The sequence below is a fragment of the Heterocephalus glaber genome, unplaced genomic scaffold, assembly GCF_053883595.1.
Source record: "Heterocephalus glaber isolate CG9 unplaced genomic scaffold, H.glaber_assembly_v1.0 deba00001461, whole genome shotgun sequence".
Lineage (NCBI taxonomy): Eukaryota > Metazoa > Chordata > Mammalia > Rodentia > Bathyergidae > Heterocephalus > Heterocephalus glaber.
In genome coordinates this window covers 21,654,410-21,666,420 of record NW_028258308.1, presented here as the reverse complement: position 1 = coordinate 21,666,420, position 12,011 = coordinate 21,654,410, and positions in this window count along the sequence as shown.

The following is a 12,011-nucleotide window of genomic DNA, read 5'->3' as shown; positions in this document are numbered from 1 at the left end:
GCAATCCCTAGTGTTCCAAAAATAAATAAATTATAAATAAATAAACATTAAACATGTATCTTTGGCCATACAAATTTATGGACTGATTAAATTTAAAAATCTACTTTTATTCTGTAGGTTTAACTTGGAAAAAGTGTTCTCAGTATGTGCAGAGAGATCAGTCAAGCTGTGACGTGTGTGTGTGTGTGTGTGTGTGTGTGTGTGGTACTAGGGGTTGAAACTAGGGCCATTGAGCTGCCTCCTGCCCTTTTTTTTTTTTTTTTGAGACAGGGTCTTATTAAGTGGCTAAGGTGCTCTGACTGGACTCATAAACTTGGAATCCTTCTGCCTCACCTCCTAACGTGCTGGGACTATAGGCATGCCCAGCACGAAGCTGTGAGATTCTGCATAGCTAAACTAATACATGCTTGAGTTAGGAATTAGAGGGAATCCCACAAGAAGCCTCACCACTCACGAAAATCTGAAGCAGCCTCTGTAACCCCCAAATAGAGATAGGGCAGCCTAGGAGAAATCATTTATTTAGGGCTCAAAGAAAGAGAGGTAAGTGACTTCACTGCAGTTTATTTTTTAATGTCATAAACCACAAAAAGGAATTACAGGTTAAAGACATAAAGAACTCATGGAGAATAAGGAAGGAATTTGAATGTTTGATTTCTTGTATTACCTGATTAGAATGTTGATAAACTTTATCTACGGCACTTGAAGTTAAAAAACAGAGAAGTGAGGAATTAGAAAAGACTGAACAGGTTGCATTTTAGTTGTGTCTTGGCAAATTGTAAAGTACATAAGAAAATGAGACTTTTTCCCTGTAGAAAATCAGTATGAGATTGGAAATTGACCTTCACATGGGAAGAAGCAACTGTGTATTGCAATAGATGGATGTGGTAGAATGACGGAAAGGATATTGAGTTTAAATATAACATGTCTTTTTTAAATGATAATTTAAATTTGTTATATATTTGCTATCTGCCAGATAATGTTCCAAATGTGTTCTGTTAACTTAGTTCAAATTCTTGAAAAGCCTGACTATTCTTTCCACCTTCACCACACAGATTGTATCTCCCTGAAGGTATTCACAGACACCCAGGGTTGATTGGAGGGCAAGATGAGAGAGGCCAAGGGCTAAGGGAAGATGGGAATATGAAATTCACATTCAAAAGAGGCAGTGTATAGAGATTTAATGTAAAACAATTATCAGAAAATGTATCTATGTATGATATAATAAAATTTAAATTAAAAAGTAGATTAAAACAGGGCTGGGGATTTAGCTCAGTGGTTCAGCTGCCTGCCTCACAAGCACAAGGACCCAAGTTCGATCCCCGGTACCAAAAAAAAAAGAGTATATTAAACCACCTCATGAATAAGCTTTTCCCCTCAACTGAGGGTTTTAATGAGCATTGTGTTTTCATCCTACAGAACATTGCTTTAATCAGCTAAAGATAGCCCTGTATTGTTTCTTGTTTCAGATAGGAGAACTATGTGTTCTTTCCACATACCAGAGATATGACTGGATTTTCCATTTGAACAGAGTGTGGGCTGAGGGAACTGAACTCTTATCATTGTTCCTTGGCCTATGGATTTCCTGTGGCTAAAAGTTGCTCCTACATCTGATGTTTGAGATTCAGAACTGCAACTATCAGTGAATTCTAGCCTAGGACCTATACAGTACTTGCAAGTTTCCTCTAAGAATATAATCTCCCCCACTTTCCGAGTTGCTTTTTGAGGAAAGAAAGGCAGATATACTAGTTTCCTGGGTTTATAGTAATTTGGGAGCTTGGAGGAGGATTGTGATATATTTCACCTCTTTAAGACCAAAACATCTTTCCATATACTTATGAAGAAGACATGTGAATATCCATCTAGAATACCTTCTCCTGACCTACATTTTTATTGGTTTGGGTTATTTAATTTTTCTGGGTAGAGTTGCATTAACATGAACTCTTGATCAATGGTGAATAGCTAGATAAAAATGAAAACCAATTTCCTCAATTTAGTCCTCTTCACACTTATGAATTACAACTTTAGCTTCCTCTTTAGACTGCAATTAACTCTTGAGCCTCTTCTGCCCACACCATTCTTTCTTTATCAATTCTTTGTCTTTTTCCCTAGCTTCAGTTGTCACCACCTACATCCCCTATTGTCCCAATCTCTTAGGTATCCTTTGCTTTATATAAGCATCAGGGAATCATCTCTTACCTACATTATTATCTCTACAGGATTGATCATCACCTGAATTCATAGTGTTTACTTAACTTTTCATCCTTCTCTAGATTTAAGCTATGTGACAAGGTCTTTAAATAAGTAGTAAACAAGACAACCATCAAATATTTGTTAAGTGACCACCATATGGCAGGTATTTATTTTACATGAGAGAACAAAACAAAGATCATTATCAGACAAGACAGTTTGGCAGTGGAGTTTGAAATACAATTTGTCTAAGGAGCTGTTTGTTTTGTCTAGATAATCGAGACTGAATCAAAGATTTCTCTCCTATGCCTGTAATATTTCATCATGATCCAGTGCCCCTTACATTCTGTTAATTATATCTCCTGAACATAGGAAAGGAAAAAAATAAAGGTGTTACTGAAATGATGGTGAAGGAGAAAAATTCCAGGATGATGATGGCAGCCACTAGCCCAAATGAGAACCAAATATACAACATTCATGGAAGGGTACCATGAAGGGAAAAAATAGAATTGATTATTTCATTATATCAAGAAAAGTTTCCAAAGGGGAGGGGGAAGTATGGAAAGGGGTAGGGAAAAGGAAAGAAGGGAAAGGAAAAATATGAGAAAAGAAGGAAAAAACGGAAACAAAGTTTTTGTAAATGGGGAGTGTTGGAGGGGTGGAAGAGGGGAAAGGAAATGGGAAAAAACAAGAACCAAAATATATCATGTACATACAAATTCCCAATAATGAACGTGAGTGTAATGTATACCTAAAATGTACCAATAAACTTAATGAAAAAAAATGAAAATTTAAAAAAAAAGAAAAAAAGGAAAATTTTACAGACCCACAGGAAAGTTCAAGATGAGATTGTGTTTGGTACATTAAAAACTAAAAAAAGTTACATACTTCTGTAATCCCAGCACTCTTAGGAGGCTGAGGCAGGAGGATCATAAAACTGAGTCCTGCCTGAGTGATTTAGTGAGATCTTGACTCAGAAAGAAAATATTTTTAAAAGAGCTGGGAATATAGCTCAGTCCAAAGAGCTAAGTTTAAAAATATTATGTAATTTATGTAAGAAAGAACTAAGAGTTGAACATGATTGTGTCTATGTTGCAGTAAAGAAGGAGGAAAGGAACTTAGACCTGTAGTTTTGTTTTCTAATTTTTAATTTTTTTTTTGTACAGGGGATAGAATTCAGGACCTTGTGCTTGCGAGGCAGGCAGCGGAACCACTGAGCTAATCCCTGGGCCTTGAATTTTTAATTATGAACTTCATAACACTTTTTATTTTTATGAAATAATGTATATATATATATTTTTTTGGTAAAAGTAAATTCAAAACAATTAAGAATGAATGAATGGTTGTCTTAGGCAACCAAGAAAATTTAAATTTCTGAGATTACCAGGAATATCAGATTACTTTCGTGACAATTATTATATGAAGGTACTTGTTAAAGTGTAGTAACTGAAATCTTATCAAAACTTTTGACTCTCCTAAGAAAATGTATTTGCTTTCAAAGAAAGGGGGAAAAAGTTGAGGAGACCTCACCTAATTAAGGAGGATGATAAGAAAAAGCAAGCCAAGAAGAGGCAAGATAGCAAAGGCCTAAGGAACTCTTCTTACTGCTTAAATCTTGATCAAATAAAGTGAAAATAAATCAATAAACTATTTCAACTTCTGAAGCCTTGTAGAAGTTGGCTGTTACAGGAAATGTAATAAACTGAAAGCAGTCTGATACAGAAAATTATTCTTACAAAATATACTTAACAGGAGAAAGACCTGGAGATTTTCCAAATGGGATTTGGGATACAAGCCAGTGATAAGTAACCCAGTAAGTGGTTTTGTCCTCCAGCGATACCAAATGTTTCCTTCAGTTTGTGTCTCACTGAAGTCTTGTACTCACTGGGCTAATGGTTTGTCAGGTTAATAGCTGTAAGCAAGAGATAAGCAATAGTTTAAATATAGATAGGTAAGAATTATTTTGAATATGTAAGGTATATATATATTTTTAATTAATTTTATTGGTACATTTTAGGTACATAATATGTTTTTGTTTTTTTATTAATTTTATCGGTATATATTTAAGGTTTATTTAAAGTTAATGAAATAAGCTGATCATTAATGTTTCTTAAATAAATTGTGTAATCTTTTGTGAACACAGAATCTTCTAAGGTCCAATATAATAAGAAATTGATAACAATAAATCTGAGGACAGACTTCTTTTTTTTTGGTACTGAGGATCAAACTCAGGACCTTGTGGTTGTGAGGCAGGCTCGGTGCCACTGAGCTAAATCCCCGCCCTAGACGTTTTTTCCCTTAGGGAAAAGACGTTTTGTGCTAAAGTCTATAAAATTTCTATGAATGGAAAGATAAAAATATAATGTGTATGAGTATTTTGAAATCTATTTTTAAATGATACATAAAGGTCAAAATTGTATATATTATGGGGTATCATGTGAAGTATTTTTATTTTATTTCAGATTTTTGTTTTTGTTTTTGTTTTATTTTTGCAGTACTGGGCATGGAATCCAAGGCCTCATGCATGCTAGGTAAGCGTGCTGCCACTGAGCTATACGTGCAATCCCTCCATGTGAGGTTTTGATACATGTACACATTGTGCAATGTTTAAGTCAGTGTAAACATCTATCTTCACAGACATTTGTTCTTTCTTTATAATGAAAACATTCAAAATCTTTTTTTCCAGATTTTGGGAATATATAGTACATTATTGTTATCTGTTTATTGGTCACCCTATTTTTGTATACTCATGTGAACATTATAAGTAAAATTTCTATAGTTCAGCTTAAAGTGAAGATTTTGGGATCCATCCTGACACTGACTCATGACACATAGCTTAAATACCACATTTTTTCTCTTTTGTGAAAAACTCCACATATAAATAAAGAGAAAGTTACAAGATAGGTAATAGAAAAAAGGGAGATATATTTTTGCAAAAAGGAAGGGGAGCAAGAGTTAGAGAGAGGTAGGGAGGAAGAGGGGAAGGGGATGAAAAAGAATTCAGATGCGTTATGTTATATACCAACATCCCAAGAGGAACGTAATCATTATGTCTTGCAAACATGTACTAGTAAAAACTAAAAAAAGTTTCAATGACAGCTGGAATGGAAAATTCACCTTCTCATATATTCTGGTGGCCACTTTACTTCAGTGAAGTCCCTCTACTTATTTATAAAAACAAATTGGGAACATCACGAATGGTGTATGCATCTGTATCTGGATACATAAGTCTGTTCTTCCTGCCAGTATGTAGCTCTCTGGAAATCCTGTCCCTCTGCCACAACAGTAGTGAGTGACAAAGAAGAGTGCAACATTAAAGCATTTGATAAAACAGTCAGGAGGACTGGAGGTTAGTGCCCCTGGGGCTGCCTTGACAGCTCTGCACTCCAGGGACTGATCCAGAGTGTTCCCATCCGTCTGACTCTCCATTCATTCATCAGCAGCATTTTTCCCAGTGTTCCAGGCATGGGTAATATTGATCACAAAGCTATAGCAGTGGTTCAGCCATTGGCCTCCTCCAAACAAGAATATCCAAAGCAGGGGAGAGGGGGCCCTTTTCTGTGATTTCTTAGAACCATGATGAACACCTACTCTCACAACTAGACTGTTGGAGAATAACAGATCTATTAGGGTTACAAAAATAATAGAAATGTACTGGTAGTATCTAAATAGGGTCAGAAATGGAAAATTAGAATATGAGGTCCTAGGGCTGATGTCTGATGGTATTGAAGATGATGTTTATAAGGCAGAGAACTGCAGGAGGATGGGAAAAATTTTTCAAGTGGCAGTTTTGGATTGGTGATCTCAGTGTGGCAAGGATCCTAAGTAAGTTTTGATGAACATCGTTTTTCTTGCTAATCAAGCTATTTTAGGTGATTCGCAGTCTAAATTGTCAATTGTCTTAGCATTCCTTAACATCTGGGTGGGATAGGATGTTGGTTTTAGTTCTCATGTCTTGGGTGAGATCTTTCCTAATGGTCCTATGAAGCTGCCTTGAACTCTCTGGGTCCTACATGGAAAGAAATAAACCACAGGTGTGAGCTTCACTCTGAAATCAGGCTCTAGAGAAGAAGGCTTTGTTTCTTCTGTCTTCTGGTGGCTCCAGGGTTTGCTTAGGGCCACAGGCTACACCAGTCTCTGCCTTGTCACGAGGCTGTCTCCTCTTCTCTATCCTCTGTGTGTCTCTTGTAAGGACATTTGTCTTTGGATTCAGTGCCCAGACAATGGCACGAGAAGACCTCAAGATCTCTGCCACAATTCATTATTCAAAGGCTTCTTTACCAAGCAAAGTCGGTCAACTTAAATTAAAATTAGAGTGCCGGGGGGGTTTTCCTCAGTGGCACCAACCCTGCCTCACAAGTGTAAGGTCCTCAGTTCAATCCCTGGTACAAAAAACAAACAAACAAACAAAAAATAGAGAGATTCTCTAAAAATTTGTGTGGGAATAGAATAGCCCTGAAGTGGCACTATGCATGCTACAGAAAATGATGGACATGTATCAAAGAGGATGAGGCAAGAGAAGTTTTTAAAGGCTAAGAGGGAGAAATTTATCTGAGTCACTTGTTTACAAAGTTCACTGGTCTTGGAAATCTGAGGTCAGAGTTTGTGGTCAACTCATTGGTAGAGATGCAGCTGCAGTCCAGTATTCTGTGCAAACCATTTTGTCTTGACTGTCGCACTGCTAAAGAATGGTAAAGGTAAAGTTTGTTTCCTAAACCCGTACATGCATGGAAGGAATGTAAGGCATAGATTCACATAGAACAATAAGAATATGTTGCCTGTAATTCAAGAACTCCAGGAATCTGAGGCAGGAGGATCACAGGTTCATGCCCATACTAGGCGATTTAGCAACTTGGTGAACCCTGTCTCAAATTAAATAAATAAATAAATAAATAAATAAATAAATAAATAAATAAATAAATGAAGGCTATGAATGTAGCTCAGTGGGATGTCCATGTGTTCAATTCCCAGTACTATTTAAAAAAATAAAATCTCTTGTACAATTTGAGGAAGACCTTCCAATAGTATTTATTCAGATAGGCAAGCATGAGCTCTTCCTCTTTATTATTTTCCTGCATCAGCTTTGTGTGAGTCTGACAAAACTACCACATCTTGGTATTATCAAACTTCTAAGGTCACATTCATAAGGTCCCAGATTTTAGGACATGGATATATTTTTTAGGGACTCACCATTCAAAGTACTATGGGGCCTAATGCTAGAAAAATGAATAATAAAACATTCATTTCTTGCTTTGTTTCTTTTTCAGTTTAGGTACTTACTTTGAGGTCCTGAGCTCAAACCCAGGCTGGTGCATGCTAAGCACATGCTTTACCACTGAGCCAGAGCAGGCTGATAAGTGGGCACTCACTCATACCTAGAGGGTCACAAGGACCTCTAGTGTGGTGTTGCACAATAGGGTGACGACAATTAACAATATGTTTCAAACAGTCATTTCAAAAAGCTAAAAGAGGGCTGGGGATTTAGCTCAGTGGTTCCGCCACCTGCCTCACAAGCACAAGGACCCGAGTTCAATCCCTGGTACCATAAAAAAATAAAATTAAAAAAAAAGCTAGAAGAAAGGACTTTGGCAGTTTTTACCATGAAGAAATAAAAATGTTGGAGAAAAGACATGTTTAACCCAATGTAAGCATTATACAACATATACATATAACAAAATATCATGTCACCATATTCACATGTACAATTTTTATGTTTTTATATATATTAAAATAAATTTAAACAATAAAGCACTCACTATTCTCAAAAGAATTTCAACCATATATAATCACATAGCTTGCCGTCTTGAAGACTTAGTACAAACTATAAGGCGAACACAGAGGAAGAACATTTACCTCCCCCTGTCATTGAGGTGGTGCAAGGAAGGGTGTGGTCACTAAGAAATCTTCTTAGAGGGATCCAGGTGGCTTCTGAGCAGAAGCCTAGGAGATCTGTTTGAGTTATCTAGGACAAGGAAGGTGACTAAGAGGAGGTCATGTAGGCAAAAGGCTTAACGCCATGAGGTCGGGAAGAAGAAAAGGCTAGTTTGAGTAGGAAATTTAACAGTTCAGTGTTGCAGGAATATAAAATTGTGCATTGGTATACAGTGACCAAAGATGAGCTGGGAAGTAACTAGGGCCTCTCAAACCTGAAAGAGAGATGAAATCACCCAGGGCTCTTCTTAAAATGCTGACGGACTACTCAGGTGAGAAGCAGGGCCTGAAATTCTGCATTTCTGAAAAGCCTTCAGGTGATGCTGATGTTGCCTGCTCACCCTGAGCATAAGGATTCCAAATAGTGGATTGGAATCCTACAGGTGCGAGGAGCAATGAATAAAGGTGGCACCTGCAAACCAGGAATGTTGTTGTGAGGAAATAAAACACTCACAATGGCCACATCTGCACATTATTATCCAAAAGAAATGGGCATCTATTATTTGAAAAAAAAAATCCAAATAAAAGGCTAACATTACAGCAACATTTAAAAAATATTGATCTGCTGGGTTTTTTTTTAACTTCTGTGTAAACCCTTGAGGTTCTTTTAAGAAGAATGTTCCAGTGGTCAAATAATCTTGAGAAATCCCTTCCATCTGGGAAGTTGCAGCAAAGATGGCCTAGGGCATTGATGGTGAAACTTTTAGAGCTTTCAGTGAAAACAAACAGCCCACTGTGGCACATGTGCCATAGGTTTGCCACCACTGACCTTTGGGCACTGAGACCTACTATCTACTCATGGAACACCTGGGGCTGTCCCATCAATAAGGGAAGAATTGGCAAGTATCCTGGAGCAAAACTGGTAGAAATGATTATCTCATTCTAGAAAAATGGAATGACTTATGGACATTACTTATGGTAAGATCAATAATAAGTAGATGAAAATTTTTAAAAGAAAGGAAGAAAAAGGTTCTGATTTTACCGTATGACTATGGTAAAATGTAACTATGAGATTTTAGTATGGCCATTATGTGATAATGGTTTTCTCAGAGTTACACCAAGGCATAGCTTCATTTTGAGAGTTTTAAACAAATGGTTCTTCTAAATGATTATCAAGGGGAAAGGCATCAGGGAGGTTTTGAGTATAGATGCTTTAAAATCAAGAACTGCTGTATCCAATTTTAATTTGAATCTGAGGGTTTATCCAATGGTAAGGTGTCTGCCAAAGAAACCCAAGAATTAATTTCTTTACCTAAAAGTGGACCCATTCATTAGTCTCTGCAACTCCTTGATTATTCAGGCTTGGTATTTTATGTTAAGGATATTAAATGTCATTTATTACAAATGCATCATAATCAACAATTTACAGGGAGCTTGGGACCCTTTTCCTTCTTTTAGGGAAGTGTGGTGGGCAGTCTCTAGAGTGGTCCAGACCCTATTCTCCTGTGTTCATGTGTGTGTAATCCCCTCCCCTTCAGGGTGGTGGGAGCTGGCTTGCTTCTAACACATTAAATACAGCAGAAGTAATAGGTTGTTGCTTCAGCAACTGTAACGTTTGACTAAGATGCTCCCTTACTGGCTTTCACAAAGTGAGCAGCCATCTGTGGCAATGCTCATGATAAAGAGTATGAGCAGGCTTCCAATAGTGAGGGAGAAGCTGAGTCTCTCAGTCCAAGAGCCTGTAAGGAACTGAGAAGTGAAAGCTTTCCCAGTCCAGCTTTCAGAAGATAACTCAGCTCTGGCTGACACCATGATTTTAGCTGTCTTATTCTCTCAGGGCTGCTCTAACAAAGCAACCACAAGCTAGTGGCTTATAAACAAGAAAGTATTTTCATAGATCCAGAGGCTGAGAAGTCCAAGATCAAGGAGGTAGATTCGTTGTCTGGTGGGGGCTTGCTTCCTTTCCTGGTACGGAGATGGCCATGTTTCACTGTGTCCCCATACACTGGAAGGTTAACGGGGGCTCTCTGTCTCTACTATAAGACTACATTCATCCTACTCCTCACCTTCCAAAGAGCCTTCTATTATCACACCATGTGCTAGGATTTTAACATACAACTTCGGGGGCAGTGGGAAATAAAATATTCAATCTGTGGTAGAATATTTGTAGGATCCAGCTGACTCTTTCCTGACTTCTGACACATGAAATGATAAATGTTTGTTTTTCTAAGGTGCTAAGTGTGTGGTCCTATAGGTAGTTGTTGTCATGATGATTCTTAAAGACTGTGGTGATAAAAACATGTTAAAAGAAAGATAATGATAAGAAACAGTCGTCTTTTATACAATAGCACCAACTGAAAGCTTACATATGGCCACCCAACCATACTCCAATAGCCTCTGTTATTAGAAGGGGCGGAGGTTAGAAAACTTTGTAGTTTAATTTTTCAGTGTTAGGGAGAGGCTTCCTAGATAGACATTTTTTTTTACTCTAGCTTTTTATCTTGAAAAAATTCAAACCTTAGAGTGGATGAAAAAGAAGTTCAAAGAAATCTACATGCCTTCATGTTCTGCCACATTTGGTTTATCACTCTCTATACTTAAACACCCCCCCCACACACACACACATTCAGACTCTGGTTTTGATTTGACAAAATCAAATAACTCTGTATAGTCCTTGGGGAGCTGCATTCACAGTATTCTCACAAGGGGAGGTTAGAATCCAGCCTGAGTCCGGGTGTTAAATAAAAGGACAGTTTCAACACCTCTCCCACCCACCCCATCACCAAGAAGAAAAGCAATTCACTGAAGGAGTGTGTATTCGTTCTGTTCTACCAGAGAGAGTCAGACAGAATTGTATGGTTCCTGGAAACTGAGGCAGTTACTTTTGGTAATTACCAACATGCTGTGAAGTGGGACTCTGGTCTTTGTTGCATGACCTGAGACAACAACTATTTTCTCTATACAGCAAGAAAGAACTAATATGTTATCTTATTTCAAATATTGTCAGAATAATCCCAGCACTTGGGAGGCTGAGGCAGGAGAATCACCAAATGTTCAAATCCAACCTGGGATACATAGTGGGTTCAAGGCCAGCCTGAACTGTATAGTGAGACCCTGTCTCAAAAAAACAAAAAACAAACAAACAAACAAAACTCAAAATAACTCTTTATAATAGCTTATGAAAGTTTGTGTTACTAAGTACCTATGAGCTGTCATAATGAAAATGGTGAAATATAAACTATTTCCCCTGAGTTCCATCACCCAAATACAACTATAATTACTTTGCTATAGTCAATTTCTGTCAATTCCCTTTCCTCTGTTAAGGTTTTAATTTGTACAACTGGAATTATCCTCTGTATAATTACAAGATACACTTAATTTGCTTGACTGACTAAATTACTAGCCTATATGGAAACTTGTTTTTAGAATTTATCATTTGAATACCCACGATTTCCCACACTGACCCCTCCATCCAACCAATATCCTTCTCCACAGTCTGTAAATATGCAAGCACATACATACTTCTCTTTAACATACAAATTATAGCATACTTTTTCACATTTCTCAATAAACATGCCATAGGATCCCCCATCTCTCTCTCTCTCTCTCTCTCTATTTATATTTTGTTGTAGTTGTATGTGTATTGAAAAAATACTAGTGTGTTTTATGTAGTAGGCTCCCTTTTAATAATTTGTTTTCAGATTTTCATGATAACACGTATTACAATAAACTTATATAATATCACATATAACACATGTAAAATTATATATTTAAAGTGAATTTGCTAGAAGTAGAAAAAGTGGATAAAAATATGCATTTTATAGGAAGAAATGGGGCAAAGCGGAAGGGGAAGTGAGAGGGCTAGGGGAAAGGAAAGAAGGGAATGGAATTAATATGAGAAAATGAAAATAATGGGGGTTTTTATCGAGTTATGTTGTTTATAAAGTTTGCTT